Below are 16,907 nucleotides of genomic sequence, written 5' to 3'. Positions count from 1 at the left end.
TTTATGGGTCCCTATCATTCACTTTCATTGTCAAAGTCTCAATATTTCTTGACTAACGTGGATGATTTTACTAGAACTACTTGGGTGTATTTGCTTAAGTCTAAAACTGAAGTTCCTCATTTATTAATTTCCTTTCTTGCCGTAGTTAAAACACTATTCAATCGTGTTGTTAAAATCATTCGTAGTGACAACGACACGAAGTTTACTAATAGTTCACTTCAACGATGTTGTCGGGAAGAAGGAATCTTAAATCAGTTTTCTTGTACCTCTACACCCCAACAAAATGGTGTATTAGAACGTAAATACCAACATTTACTTGGTGTCGCAAGAACTTAAGGTTCCATGCTGATTTACCAATAAAATATTCAGCAGAGTGTGTTCTAACAACAGCTTATCATATAATACTATAAGTGGGAAGCTCCTAACCTCAAAGTTGAATTACCATTTTATCCTTATTTTACCTCTAAAAAAATTAATATTAATATCCAGTTAATTAATTAAATATTAAGTTAAAGTTATATTCAAATTCATGCATCAAATAAGATCTTAATGCATCATATATTCATGTACTAATTAAATGTAGATAATGAAGAGTCTAATAACCTTTCAATTTTAATTTGTAAGTTAAGTGGGGGTAATGAAGAGTCTATCAAACACACTCACACAACATTATTTATATTCCTTGTGTTATTCAAGTTTGTAATCATCTTGCATTCTACAGTAGGTTAGTCTACATTCCTTGTAAATTTTTCATTCCCAGTTTGTAATTATAAGAATTTTTACTATTTTATTTATTTATATTCTTTAAAAGTTCATGCATATTCATCTTATTTTTGTGGAGAAATATATAAATTATGATAGTTACAAGATGAATATACTAAAATATGAAGTTGTAAGTAATTGTTTTTCCCATATCGCGATCGTTTTAAGTTTTTAAATATAACTTCGTAGTTGATTACTGTTTTTTTGTATTCAACCTTTCTTCTATTTTTAGGATATATATAGTAAAGCTAATCACATTTTGTATTTATCATTAATTATTTTGAGGGTAAACATGTTAAATCCTATAGAATAATAATTATGTCTTTTTCATTGTTTGATTATCATTTATCTTTTTAAGCCAACATATTTGTACTTTTACCTTTTTATATGTAATCTCAAATGTTTATAAAAATCATGTACTTAACTGTTATAGAGAGGTATAAAATAAGTGCAAAAGTAAAAATTAAAAAAAATAATGTATACTAAAAAATGACAAAATGATTCATTGAATAATAGTGCAAGAAATATACTTTATGTTTATTCTTAACATATTCATGCCTTCTTTTCTATTTGTCTTATTTATTATTGTTATATGATTAGAGTTTTTTATACATATGATATGTTTCGTCTAGAGTAAGTCATGTTTTGTGTAGAGTAAGTCTACTTTTAACAAGATGTAATTCAATTAGTATAAAAATATATATTTTTGTCTGTATATTTTAATGTGATGTCTTTTCATATGGATGTCATGTCTTTATTTACTTTTCTTTCGTTTGAAATTGTAATTTTTCCTATAAATTTGATGGTATACCGCCAAAACATTTTGTAATATTTTTCTTTATACGTATCTTTTTTTATAGACATTTTCTTTTTTGATTATTAAAACTTAAGTTTAGTAATTAAAATATATTAATTCCTCTGACAAAATAAAAAGGTAAATTTTTCATGAAGCATTTAATATATCAAACCTCCAACATCTAACATAAGATTTTCATGTTATATTTTATGCAGAGTTGTATTCTCATGTTAAACTTACATATGAAAGGACTTAGATTTGAATTTAGTTATATAAATTAAAATTTTCTAATATCAATAAGGGGACAAACGTGCGATGCACGTTTCGAGAACTAGTAATAAATTACACACCAACATCCCTTTTATCCAGAAAAAGTCCATATGAGTTGTTGTTTTCCCCTCAAAACCTTCTTATGCACATTTACGTGTTTTCAGATGTGTATGTTATGCTTCAGTTATTCCACGATCTCATGATAAATTTAATGAAAGCCACACACCTTGTATTTTCCAAGGTTATCCATATGGTCACAAAGGTTACAAGGTCTACGATCTGAAAACACATCAAATATTTTTTTTCTTGTGACATGAATTTTCATGAAAGAGTTTTTTCGTATAAATAAAATACTCTTTCTACTCGAAAAAAAGTCAATCGCGAGTACCTTTGCCATTGTCGATGATCCTGATCAAACTTTGTCAAGCCAAATTCCAGCACAAGAAAATATTGGTCCAGGCATAATACATCCATATTGGGCTCCAAGTGACACCATAACTGTTGAACACTCACAGGGTCAGATTATTGAAGCATCAAGACCACCTATTTTTCCAATTCGACCTCAACCCACCAGAACTCAACAAGCTCATCTTAAAGATTTTCTGGTTAAACACCCAATAGTAATGAAGGTTCTTCTTCAAGCTCATCCAGTACAACTCTCTCAGGTATTTGTCAAGCTTATCCTTGTGTCAGCATGTCTCCTACTCTTATTTTCCACATCTCATACATGTTTTCTTTCAGCCATTACCAAAACCATAATGACCCAACGTCTTACAAACAAGCAGTACAGGTAGAACACTGGAAGCAGGCTATGAGAAAAGACTGGGAAACACTTGAACAAAAACGCACATGGACATTAAAACATCATCCTGTAGATTAAAAAGCTATTGGTTGTATATGGGTCTAAAAAATTAAGTTATACTCTGATGGATAGATTGAACGTTATAATGTGTGCCTAGTCACTAAAGGATACAATCAAGTAGAAGGTTCAAATTATAATGAAACGTTTGCTCCAGTTGCCAAGCTCACTACAGTTCGTGTACTTTTAGACATTGTAGAGTGCGTAATTGGGATCTCCATCAACTGGATGTGCATAATGCTTTTAATCATGGAGATTTACATGAATAAGTCTACATGCAACCACTACCTAGATATTTGTCGGATAAAGATAATAGAGTTTGTCACCTTCTTCAGTCACTTTATAGATTAAAGCTAGCCTCAAAGACATGGGTTTCTAAGTTTTGTACGGCTATTTTAAAGTTTGGCTTTACAAATCCAAGGCTGACACTTCATTATTTTTTTATTGATAAGGAAATTCTTTTGCAGGCATTCATGTATATGTAGATTATGTCATTCTTTCAACCAATGATTCATTTGATTTGAAAGCTTTGAAAGGCAACGACTTCGCTCCTTGTTTCCTATAAAAGATTTGGTCCATCTTAAGTATTTTCTTGGTCTAGAAGTTGCTCGCAGTTCAGAAGGAATAGTTCTTTCACAGCGAAAGTACACGCTGGATATTTAAAATCAAACATGCATGCTGGCATCTAACAAGTAAAATTTGTAGGAAATATGGAAGGAAAATAGTATCTTTATAAAATGCTCAAGTTTATTATAGGCTACTTAAGACCACTTGAGATGATTACAATCATCAACTACATCACTATTTATACTACTCAAAATAGAAAACAAAAAGTCTTGCACAAATAACTAAATACATGTATCACAATTTACTAGATACATGTACTACGAAATTCTAAGAAGACTTCTTGAAAAACTAAGAGACAATTTTGGAAGACTAAACATTGATGCATTAATTCCAACAATCCCCCTTAATGCATTTGCTTGATAACTCCAATGCGTTCTCGAAGATAGCAAAATTTTTCTCTAGGAAGTGCTTTGGTGAAGATGTCAGCAAGTTTTTCTCTTGTCTGACAATGATGCAACTGAATTTCGCCTTTCTCTTGTGCTTCTCGAATAAAATGATACTTGATGGAAATATGCTTTGATCTTTCATGGCTGACTGGATTCTTGGCAATTGCAATTGCTGATTTGTTATCACAATACAGAACAGTCCCTTTTTTTGTTTTTCACCAATGTCTTCAAATATTCTCCTAAGCCAAATAGCTTGAGAAGTAGCCTTGGATGCTGAAACATATTCTGCTTCGGCAGTGGATTGAGCAACAACACTTTGCTTTTTTGATAACCAAGAACAAATGCTTGATCCAAATAAGAAAGCATAACCAGAAGTACTCTTCATGTCATCTATACTTCCAGCCCAATCACTATCAGAATAACAATTAAGTTCAAATTTCCACCAAAATTGTACATTATCCCATAATCCATTGTTCCTTGCAATTAGCGTAAAACACGCTTTACAACTCCAAAATGCACTTGGCTTGGTTCTTGCATGAATCTGGATAATAAACTAGCAGCAAACATAATATCTGGCCTTGTTGAAGTAAGATATAGCAAACTTCCAATCAAACTCCTAAAAAATGAGCTATTAACTTTCTTTTCTCCATCATCTTTTCTAAATTTCTCATTTGCTGCTAATGGTATGGCCACAGACCTGCAATCCATCATTTTGAATTTTCGAAGAATACTTTTAGTATACTTCTTTTGAGAAATGAAAATTCCTTCTTTCACTTGAGAAACTTCGATTCCCAAGAAATAATTAGCAATCCAAGATCACTCATTTCATAAGCTTGCATCATATCTTGTTTGAAAGTTTGCATCATCTTTACATCATTTCCTGTAAAGAGCAAATCATCCACATAGAGACAAACAATGATAATGATGCCATGTTCTTTCTTCACATACAAAGTGGCTTCACTTTTACTTCTCTGAAAATTATTTTTCAGAAAGTATGTATCAATTTCATTGTACCAGGCTCTTGGAGCTTGCTTCAACGCGTAAAGAGCTTTTTTTAGTCTATACACCTTTTCTTATCCNCAGGCTCTTGGAGCTTGCTTCAGCCCGTAAAGAGCTTTTTTTAGTCTATACACCTTTTCTTCTTCCCCTTGAACAAAAAATCCTTGAGGTTGCGCAACATAAATCTCTTCATCAAGTTTTCCATTCAGAAATGTTGATTTAACATCAAGTTGAAATATCTTCCATTTCTTTTGTGCAGCAACAACAATTACAGTTCTAATTGTCTCAAAACGAGCAACTGGAGAGAAAGTTTCAAAAAAATCAATACCTGGTTTTTGCGTGAAGCCTCTAGCAACCAACCTTGCTTTGTGATGTTGAATATCTCCTTCCTGATTGAGTTTGATTTTGTAAATCCATTTTAGACTTACAACTTCTCTTTCTCTAGGAATAGCCACAAGCTCCCAAGTATTATTTTTTTCGATCATTCGAATTTCTTCTTCCATGGCTTTCTTCCAAACATCATGCTTTATTGCTTCTTCATAATTTTCTGGCTCAACACCGGCAAAATTACATCTTTGATAAATGTCACTCAACATTTTTGTTCCTCTTGGAGGCGGTTCTTCATTATCTGAATCTGGGATTTCTCCCCCTTGAGAGACATCTTCATCTTTCTCATCCTCTTCTTGATTTGAAGATATGATAGCAGTATTCTCTATCTTTTTATCCTCCCAATTCCATGTTGTTTTTTCATCAAAAATGACATCTCTACTAACAACAAGTTTGTTAGTTTTGACATCGAGAAGCCTATATCCTTTTGTAACATCACTATAACCAAGAAAGACACATTTTTGACTTTTTTCATCCAATTTTGTTCTTTTCTCAGCAGGTACATGAGCATAACAAATACACCCAAAAATTTTAAAATGACTTACAGAAGGTTTAATTCCACTCCAAGCTTCAACTGGTGTCTTGTCCTTTAGTGCCTTTGTTGGACACCTGTTAAGGATGTGAACTGCTGTATGCACTGCTTCTGCCCAAAAATATTTTGGCAGCCCTTTCTCATTCATCATAGTTCTGGCCATTTCAACAATTGTTCTATTTCTTCTTTCAGATACACCATTTTGTTGAGGAGTATACCCTGCTGTAAGTTGCTTCTGAATGCCTTCATTTTTGCAATATTCTTCAAATTCTCGACTTGTGTACTCACCTCCTCGATCACTGCGAATGGTTTTGATGCTGCAACCTTTTTGCTTCTCAACAAGGGCTTTAAATTTCTTGAATGTAGCAAATGCTTCTGACTTTTCTTTCAAGAAATATACCCAAGTCATTCTTGAGAAATCATCAATAAAGATTAGAAAATACCTTTGACTTCCAAGAGATGGAGTCTTCATTGGTCCACAAATGTCGGTATGAATTAGTTCCAAAAATACACTTGCTCTCCAAGACACCCCTTTTGGAAAAGACTTCCTGTGTTGCTTTCCCATTATACAACTTTCACATGTATCCACCTCAGTATGTATCTCAGGAAGGCCTCGCACCATGTCCTTTTGCTTGAGAAGCTTTAAACCATGAAAATTCAAGTGACAAAATCTTTTGTGCCAAAGCCATGAATCATCTACAATTTCATTTTTTAATGCATTGTAATGAAATTGCAAAGGGAAGTTTCTTTTTATCATCTTTACTTCAACAATGACTTGATTTGGCTCAATTTTATCATAAATCTTGCAATAATTATCTCTAAACACAAGAGAATAACCATTTTCCATGAGTTGACCAACACTAAGCAAATTTTCTTCCAAGTCAGGAACATAAAGAACATCATGAATTTGCTTACCGCATCCTTTCATGTTGATCGAAATGGTACCTTTACCTTTCGCATCAACTAAGGCTCCCGTTTCTTGTGCCAATAATCCTTTTCAACATGGCCAAACTTTTTACAAAAGTTACATTGGGCTTGCCTTTGTGCCAACATTTTTCTGCATTGTGATTAGTCTTTTTGCAAATTTTACAAAAAAGTCTAGAGTTTTTCTCACCTTTTTCTTCAACCTTCTTGGAAGAACCATCATGATCCTGCTTCTTTTTTGGCTTTTGATTTTTCTTCTGATGATTTTTTGAGAAATTTTGAGAATTCTCATTTATTTTAGACTGGAAAGCTTTCTCTTTGGGTTGATCTTCACGAAAAAATCTTCGCTTCTCGTGTGCACGAAATGATCCAACTAGCTCTTTGATGGAAAGCTTAGAAAGATCTTTCGTCTCCTCAGTGATAGCAACGATGTACTCATAATTTTCTGTGACACTAATTACAATCTTTTGTACAACTTGTTGGTCAGAAATTATATCACTATGATTTCTCATTTCATTAACAATATTCATGACTCTTGTGCAATATTCATCAATTTTTTCAGATTCTATCATCTATAAATTTTGAAACTCTCTTCTAAGAGTTTGAAGATTTATAGTGCGTACCTTTTCGTCACCATACACCTCAGTTTCCAGAAAATCCCAAGCTTCCTTTGCAGTGTCACAAGTAGCAATTTTTGCAAAATATGCTCTTGAGACTCCCATTTGGATTTTGCTCAAGGCTTTTGCATCTTGACGATGCTTATCCTCAAGATTTTTCATCTCTGCTGCTGTAAGATCACCATCGTTTTCTGGCTCTTCAAAGCCATTTGCAACAATAGTCCACAAACCTTCATCTTTCAAATGTGTTCTCATTCTTATCTTCCAGTATTCAAAATCAGTTCCATCAAAAAATGGAGTAAGAACAACTGAAGAATCAGCACCTTCATTTGTTTTGGATGCCATATTTTTTCCTTCACCTAACCCCAGATTAAGAACGAAAACCTGCTCTTGATACCAATTTGTAGGAAATATGGAAGGAAAAATAATATCTTTATAAAATGCTCAAGTTTATTATAGGCTACTTAAGACCACTTGAGATGATTACAATCATCAACTACATCACTATTTATTCTACTCAAAATAGAAAACAAAAATCTTGCACAAATAACTGAATACATGTATCACAATTTACTAGATACATGTACTACGGAATTCTAAAAAGACTTCTTGAAAAACTAAGAGACAATTTTGGAAGACTAAACATTGATGCATTAATTCCAACAAAATTTCCCATGGAGCAGCATCGACGTTTAGCTATGGATGAAAGTTCTTATCTTTACGTCCCTGAGCCTTTTTGCAAATTAGTTGGGAGTTTGATTTATACCTATGTTACTAGGCCTGATATTTGTTATTCGGTTCATTTGCTATCTCAATTCATGTGTCGGCCTCAATAGCATCACTAGTTAGCTGCTCTCCGAATATTGCGTTATTTAAAGCTTGCACCAAGCCAAGGCATTTTCTTTTCAATATCAAGTCCTCTGTCTATAAAAGAATTTTTTGATTCAGATTGGGCAAGTTGTCCACTCACCCATCGTTCAATCAGTGGGTATATCATATATCTTGGTCATTCACCTATTTCATGGAAGAGCAAAAAACAAGTAACAGTGTACGGTTCTTCCGCTGAAGCATAATATCGTTCCATGGCAACAAGTGCTTGTGAGATTATTTGGTTACGACAATTACTTTCAGACTTATATGTCCCTCGTTCACATCTGGTTCCTTTATATTGTGATAGTCAAGCGGCACGTCATATTGCCAATAATCCAGTTTATTATGAACGGACTAAGCATATTGAGGAGGGCGGTCATTTTGTTCGGGACTGTATTCAACTGAGTTTGTTGGTCTGCCATAAAATTTCAACACAACATCAACTTGACGATGTTTTTACTAAAGCTTTAGGTGCGCACCAGTTTCAAATATTGATTGCCAAGTTTGGCATTTGGGACCTCCATGCTCCAACTTGCGGGGGCGTAAACCGTACTTGGTAGTTAGTTATAGATATGCATTAATTTGAGAATTATCAGGATTTGGTATACAGTTTGTACCATATAGGACTCTTCTAGGTATATAGTTTGTATTCTCGTAGGAGTTAACTACATAAGTTCCTGTATTTTGTATCTTAAAAGAACACCTTGCTCTTTCATTATCTGAATAAGATCGATCCTCTGTTTACCACATTCATCAGTATATATATGTATATGTATTTTTAATAAAATTCAGGTACTGATAAATTTAAAAAGAAATTTTCGTAAGGAAAATATCAATTATAAATTCAATATTGTTTAGTTGATTGTATTATCTTTTCTAGAATCTTATGTGGCTATTTGATTTTAATATCCTTTCTATTTTCGCATGTGGCTATATAATTAGTTGTCTAGCTATTTAAATTCTGATGATTATCTTGAACCAACATTATTGTGTTCTTATACTTTATACTTACTTTTCTTTATTCTCTTTTCAGTATTTTTTATTCATTCATTATTGAATATTCTAAAGTCTCTCTAACAGGAAAACATTCTACATTATGTAAAATCTATTGTTCTTTATTTATAAAAAGATCAAATTTTTTTTTGGTGTCTTATTCAAATTTCAAGCACTATAATCTACACTATTTCAGTATCATTAGATAAACTTATAAAATTCATCTCAATTCTATTTTATAGTCATCATATTTTAAAATATTTTACGTCATGTTTTATTATTCAAACTTTCCATATTATAATTTTCACTGAAATTTAAATTATTTGCATTCAACCTTTATAATATCCGCATATTATCACATCCCGAGCCTACATCATAGGCGGGACTGATACTCCATAATTATTGTTGTCCACAAGAGAACCTTTGTTTTGATTTTGTACTTAGCGGAATACTATAATCAACAAAGATAAACTCATGAAATAAAATTAGAATGTTGTAAAGGAAACATTCAATTGGCGAATGAGGCAACTCAAGTCTTCTGACAAAACAAATAAAATGAACAAGACTAATGAACTAATAAAGTCTAACTATCTATGAAGCCTCTGATACCATTAAGGATGCTGGGACAAAACCTCCAATCATCCTAACAACTGAAACGACAAACAATGATAAAAGAGATCTTAGGGAAAGTAAGGAGGCTCATCAATAACTATGAATGCTCAACTGGATCAATAAAGTGTTGGGTAATGATCTTGGTTACCTGTATCTGGTTAAATAAAATGATGCAGGTCAAATGGTGTCAGTAAATTAAATATACGAGCATGTGATTGGAAATCTAAACAAGACACAAGCTTGAACTGGGATATGAAATAAATGCTTACTTCATCTCTACTTAACTCATGGTTACTTAACTCAATGTTGAAATAAACACAATATAGATGCAGTTTAGATAAAGAATTTAAAACAGTAAATAACATCTCAAATAATTGGAAAATACAATAATGTCTTAATTGTATATAAAATACAAAAATTAACCCTATATGGGAGATTCTCTAATAGACAAACATTACTATGAGCTATGTGATGATGCAACATCTCGTCCACGCTGCCAGAACAGTTTTATACCTTGTCGAGATATAGAATGCCTCATATCGGGGCTCAATACTTGTAACGACCCCGACCACCGTGATTAGGACCTACAGTAACCCTCCTATGAGAGAACCACTACTAAAACCAAACTAAACAAATTAATGAAACTAAAGCATTTAATGATACAGAAAAAGTTTAAATGAAGAATAAAAATGGAGTTCCCATAAACTCCAAACAGTTAATAAAACAACTAACATAACTATGGGGAAAATTCACCATGGAGCCTGAAAGTCATTATACCAAAACTCTAAGGTACAACAAGTCTACAAGAAAGGGGGGGGGGGGGTACAACCCCAAAACTAACATACAAATAAATCTAAAACACTAGTTTGAGTTCGAAGAAAATGGACTAAAATATAAAGGATTCATGGCATCCTAAAAGAACTAGCTCACCCTTGAATCTTGTCTCGATCAATTATTTCCTAGCTAATGTCTATTAGTAGACACCTGAAGAAGCCCTGTAATTAACAAAAGAACGAGCAAGTTGAGTATCAATACACAACCACAATTTACTTTACTGGTAGGATCACACGACTATTTCAATAGGCGAAACATATGAAGGCAATAAGAACACATTAAACATAGATATACAAAATACATACAGTTAACATTTCAAGAGTAATGTAACATCTCACAACGTTGAATAGCTGAGAATAAGCTAAGAAACTAAAAATAATCATTTTTGTAAAAGAAAAGAGAAAATCTGGAAAAAGTTAAGTTATGAAAGTGAGTTTTTGTTATTTCCAAACGACCATAACTTCTAGTTCAGGGTGAGATAGATGTGCTTTTGGATATGGGTGGAAAGATCATGGAATAATCTTAGCAACGCTGCCATGTTTGTGCGATTTCAATGTCGTATGAGTAAGTTATGCCTTTTGGAAGTTGGGTCTTTGGATTGCAGAAAGTCCTAATTTGAATTTAGGGAAGATCAAACTAGCCTTTTCACCAATTAATTTCCTATTTCGTGTTAGGGATTTATTGGGGGTAAAAACAAGTCTTAGATCAGTTTGGAAAAGTTAGAATTACTCTTAGGGCTTTGAGAAGAGAGAAAAGAACAAAGGAAGGGAGAAGTGAAGAATTTTGCCAAGAACGTCAAGCTCTACGAGTGGAATTAATTGGGTAAAATCCTTATCAACATATGTGAGATCTTTTAGTGTTGGATCAGTTCACGCACACACCAAACTTGTTTCAATTAATTGATTCTAAACTTGGTTAAATGATAAAAAGTGAAGTTCTTGCTGGTTGAGTTGTTGAATGCCTAGTGTTGATTTGATTCATGTTTCCGGATTATTTTTTGAGTTAAATATATTAGGTATTGAGGGTATTGATGATCCTATGTATTTGGGTAAAGAACCATGGAAGTTTAGAGGGTTTAGAAACGAAAAACGGAAGAGAAAAAGTCGAGAACGTATGTCCGTAGGGCCTTGGGGAGCCGCGCCTCCTATAGCCGAACAAGAAAAAATCTCTTTCTGTAGGTCCTTGGGGCACCGCACCGGCCTGAGCACCCCAACCTAGCCTCTAAAGTTTTGGGTCTCGCTCCACACTCCTCTCAGAGCGCCAAGGACGCCAGTTCACCATATTCTTTCCCCCATTTTTTCGTACTAGTTCCTAAGTGATGTACCCATGTTTCATAGTTGATTCCAACACTCTAAGGTACATCTACGAATCATGAAATCATCCCTAAACATGAGATAATGAACCTTGAATCCATAATCCAATTCAAGGAATGTCAACATCAAAGTCAAAGAAGTTAAGAGTCAAGTTTAAAAGTTAAGAAGCAAGTCAAAGTATGTTCTTAATTTTTTAAGTCTTTAACAAACGTTTTAACTTTGTTTTAAAGCTCAAGTTACAAGTTAAGAAAAGAGTAAAGAGTTGAATTTAGTTTTCAAATGTTATAAGGGAACTAAGTATTCCCTAAGAATTAAGTTGCAAGTTAAGCAAAGAGTAAAGATTTGAGTTCATTTTTCTAAAATTATGAGGGACCTTAGTATTCCTTAAGAGTTACTAATGTTTTCAGATTTTGAGTAACAAAGGAAGCTAGACTTCTAACAGAGCCTTTGGCTAGTTCTAGTAAAGAGGAAACTATGATTCACAAAAGAGCTTTTAAAGCTTAGTGTGAGCAATTACCTCAAACCAAAAAAGAAGTTGTTTAAAAAACATATGAGCTACGTATTTTTTGGAGTAGTATTGAGCACCAATATGGGGAAGGTAGTTCATATTAACTAAAAACCCCATAAACCATGTAGCCAACATGGACAAAAGAAGGGTCATACTTTTTAGATGATTTCTTAGTGCTTTTTAGCATACACTAGTGGATCAACTTAGTATTTCAGGTACTATACTGACGACAAGGTATAGGACGGTCCTCTTGCAACGTGAGGTAAGACTTTATACCATCACTTAGGCTCATAGTGATGATTTTTCAGTTAGAAAATATCCCACTGAAACTTAATACTTCATATATAACTAAAGTTGAGTTTGTATTGCATTTTCATTAACGAATGATTTCATTGTTTTACAAGCTTTTATGTATTGCATGTGCCTTATTGCTTTAGATTAAGTCAAGTTATTAATGAGTTGAGCAAAACAAGGGTATGTTTTCCTTCTTACTCTTTTTTTCAAGATTAAGTTGTTGTTATTATTCTAACTTGCATAGTCATACATTCAATGTACTGATGTCAATTTGCGTGCATCGTTTTATGATGCAGACACAAGCAACTAAGATTAGTATCATCCAGCAACTTGTTGATCTAGTTGAGCACTCAAAGACAATGGTGAGACTCCTTGTATCCAGGAGGACACTTTTATTCGCTTTTAGTCTTTCTTTTATAGGATGTTGTGGGGTCTGCCCCAACATCCATATTAGTATTATAGAGGCTTCATAGAATGTCATACAATTTAGTTTTGAGTCTCTCATCTTTGTATCACATATGTTTTGTTTATGAGATTTAAATTCCATTTTGGCCAAATTATTATTCTTACAATTATTTAATGACACACTTTTATTGAGTTAAGTCTTCCGCTGAGTTACGTATGCCAGGCCAAGGGTCCGCTCGAGGCCAACAATGGTCTTCGAGTGTCGGCCACGTCTAGGGGGTAGGCTCCACGCATGACAAACTTTGAATCTAATCATACAGTTAAAGAGTCATAGGGAGTCTATAGAACCATGTTTGTAGAGTCCTACTTATCAATTTGAAGCGCACCACATCAATAATTAGGAGGCTGCAACATCTAGGAACTTCTTCAATTTTTCCATATTCATTTCTTGCGTAATAGTTTATCTCTAAAACTTTCTGTCTAATTTGGTCTTTGACGTGTTTCAGATAACCAGGCCTCCACAAAGAGAAGCCCGAGGTTGTCCTGCTAGGAGAAACGTTGATCCGCAAGAGAAAGGGGAACCTAATACACCAAATGTACAACCTCAAGGCGAGAACACTAATGTTGAATTTTGAGAGGCTATACGGATGATGATCCAAGTAGTAACTAATAAAGTTGGGCAATAAAGAGGAACTATACAAGAAAAGGCTTACACTTTGAGGATGCATGAATTTGAGCACGAATCCCCCAAGTTTTACGATTTCAATCAATACTGAGGATCATGAGAACTTTGTTGAGGAATTGAGATAGTTCAGCTAGTAGCATATCAACTGAAAAATGTGGCTAGGACTTGGTTGGATTAGTAGAAGGAGAGTAGAGATGAGGATGCGCCACATCCGAGTTGGGCCTATTTTGAAGAATATTTCTTTTGGCGTCTCTTTCATCGAGAGTTGAAAGAGGATAAGGTACACTAGTTTATACATTGAAACATGAATCTTTGAGTGTGCACGAGTATGGGTTGAAGTACACCCAATTGTCCCTCTATGCTGCTGAAATGGTTAAGGACATGAGGAGCAGAATGAGCTTGGTTGTTGCTAGCTTGGATCATTCATAAAACAAAGAGGGTAAGGTTGCGATTCTGATAGGTTACATGGAAATATTCATATTGATGGTCTATGTGCAAAAGGTTGAACAGGAAAAGTTGAGGGACAGAGAAGAGTATAGAAGCAAGAAAGCAAAGACTGATAATGAGTCTGGGCAGCACGGAAGTAGTATGAACCAACCATATTTTCAGAAACAAAACGGGCATGCACCATCATCGACTAGTGCACTCGCGCCCGGAAACACAGGTGAGTATATGGGTAGAATTTGCATAACTTCAATGCTAGAACAACACAGACCGAAGGTAGCATGGCACATGGAGGTAATTGGGCTTCTCTATGTGGTAGGTGTCGTAGAAACTTCGTTGGTAAGTGTCGTGATTGCCAATCAAGTTGTTTGAAGTGTGCAAAAGAGGGACACTTCATAAAAGAATGTCCTAAAAATAAGCAAGATAGTGGGAATCCGACAACTGAGCCCACTCTTCATTAGTTGCTCCACCAGACAAGGCTGCTCCTAGAGGATCTACTTCCGGCACTAGTGGAGGAGCAAATCGAATCTAAGTAATCACTTGTCCCCAAGAGCAAGAGAGCTCTCCCAATTTTTTCACTGGTGTGATCAAAGTCTTTACTTTTGATGTTTATGCTTTTCTAGACCCAGGGGAAGTTTCTCTTTTGTAACTACTTATGTTGCAAATAAGTTTGAAATTATTCCTGAGAAACTTTGTGAACCCTTTTGTGTTTTTACACATGTTGGAGAGTCTATTCTAGTAGAAAAAGTCTATCGTGATTATCCTGTTTCCATCAATCACAAAAACGCCATGGCTAATCTAGTCGAGTTAGACATGATAGATTTTGATGTCATTTATGGTATAGACTGTCTTAATTCTTGTTGTGCATAAATAGATTGTAGAACTCGAGTTCTCAATTCTCATAGTCGTAATGAGCCAGTTATAGAGTGAAGTAGTAGTTCAGAAACGCCTAAGGGTCATTTCAGTTCGTACCTTAAGTCGAGAAAGTTAGTTTCAAATGATTGTATCTACCACTTAGTTCGATTTAATGGCTCAAGTGCTGAGGTACCTCCCATCTAGTTAAATTCTATAGGAAAAGAGGTTCCAGAAATCTTTCCTGATGATCTACCCGAGTCCCTCCTGAGAGAAAGAGAATTCAACACAGACGTCATTCCATATACTCGTCCTATCTCTAGTCCGCCATATTGAATGGCACCACTAGAGTTAAAAGAGTTGAAAGAACAGTTTAAAGATATGTTAGATAAGGGTTTCATTCGAGCAAGTGTCTCACCTTGAGGTGCTCCGGCCTTATTGGTGAGAAAGAAAGATGGTGCCCTTAGGATGTGTATACATTACCGCAAATTGAACAAGGTTGCCATCAAGAATAAATATCCTCTCAAGAGCAACATAAAGTTCCAAATATGAACGACAATGGACATGAATGCAATTATCATAATGATCCTCTTATGGAACCCATATCCAAGCTGTCAATGTGTTAGAACGTGATACAAGATCAAATATATGTTCAAGAATTGATACCCAATACAAATATGAGTTAGAACGTGATATTCGATCAAATGTATGAGTTGAAACGTGACACTCGATCCAATATATGTGTCAGAATGTGACACCCAATACAATATATGTATCAAAACGTGACACCTGATCCAATCAGCAAAACGACAATCACAATCACAACCATAATGAGCAATGCTCATAGTCATGCAATCAAGTAATGGATTCATGGCATGTAATTGTTCATATATAGACTAATTGCATTAGATTAGATTCATATTTCACTATTCACCTACACACAGACACACATGCATACAATGAAGAAATTAAGAAATATATATCACACAAGCAGGATATCAAACCATCACCTACATTGAAACCAAGTTTGAATCCTCCTAAGACACTGGAGTCTTCCCTTTCCTAATTCTCTCAGTTTGTTTCTGGTCTAAAAAAATCAATCAATGCAATGATCAGTGAATAAGGCCTAACTACCTGGATTATAATTTACTTTATCAATCCTAGAGTAAACACAATATCTTAATGTTAAATTAGAGCTTTTTTCACAATTAACCTCAGGTCAAAACCCTCCCCCGACGATAATTACTCAAGAATCTAAGTTCTAAAGTTCAAAAAATGGATTAGGGAAGTAGTAATCATACCTTGAATTCTAGAAGTTGTAGAAAGATGTCAAGAACATTCCATGGGTACTCTCTTACCTCTCAAGAATGAGGGTTTTTAGGAAGACCATTTTTGGTTTTTTTACCTGATTTATGTCACGACTATCCCGCCATAGTGGGACAGACCCCGTAATAACGGCCCCGCCCTTTCGGAACTAACCCCTCCTTGGGAGCTTACACGGAGACAGAAAGTTAGAATTTGTGTTTTTACAACACACCTTCAACCCTAGACGTTCAAAAACAAAATTTCTCAGCCTAAGATTAATTTCGTGTGTTTTACTCTCCAGAATTCGATTCTGTAAAGTCATACGGTCTCCCTCATGTCTGTGTTAACTACTCATGTGATCAAACTCATAATATTTGTCTTATTCATCTTATTCATTTCCAAATTTCCCTAGATCTCATATGACTCAAATTTCTCCTGAACATGACAACTCTAGGAAATTCCAAGTCACTACTCAAAAGTTTTCTAGTCCAATTTGTTTTCCCATTGACTTTTTCATAAAAACACGAATATGTCGTTACAATACTACTCACAAAATATACTCAGATCATATTCTTAAAAACATAACTCTTTTTGTTCTTTGAGAATGTTGCACAAAATCTTTCTCTTATAAGA

The sequence above is a fragment of the Solanum pennellii genome, chromosome 1 (genome assembly GCF_001406875.1).
Source record: "Solanum pennellii chromosome 1, SPENNV200".
NCBI classification, from domain to species: Eukaryota; Viridiplantae; Streptophyta; class Magnoliopsida; order Solanales; family Solanaceae; genus Solanum; species Solanum pennellii.
This window is presented reverse-complemented; position numbering follows the sequence as displayed.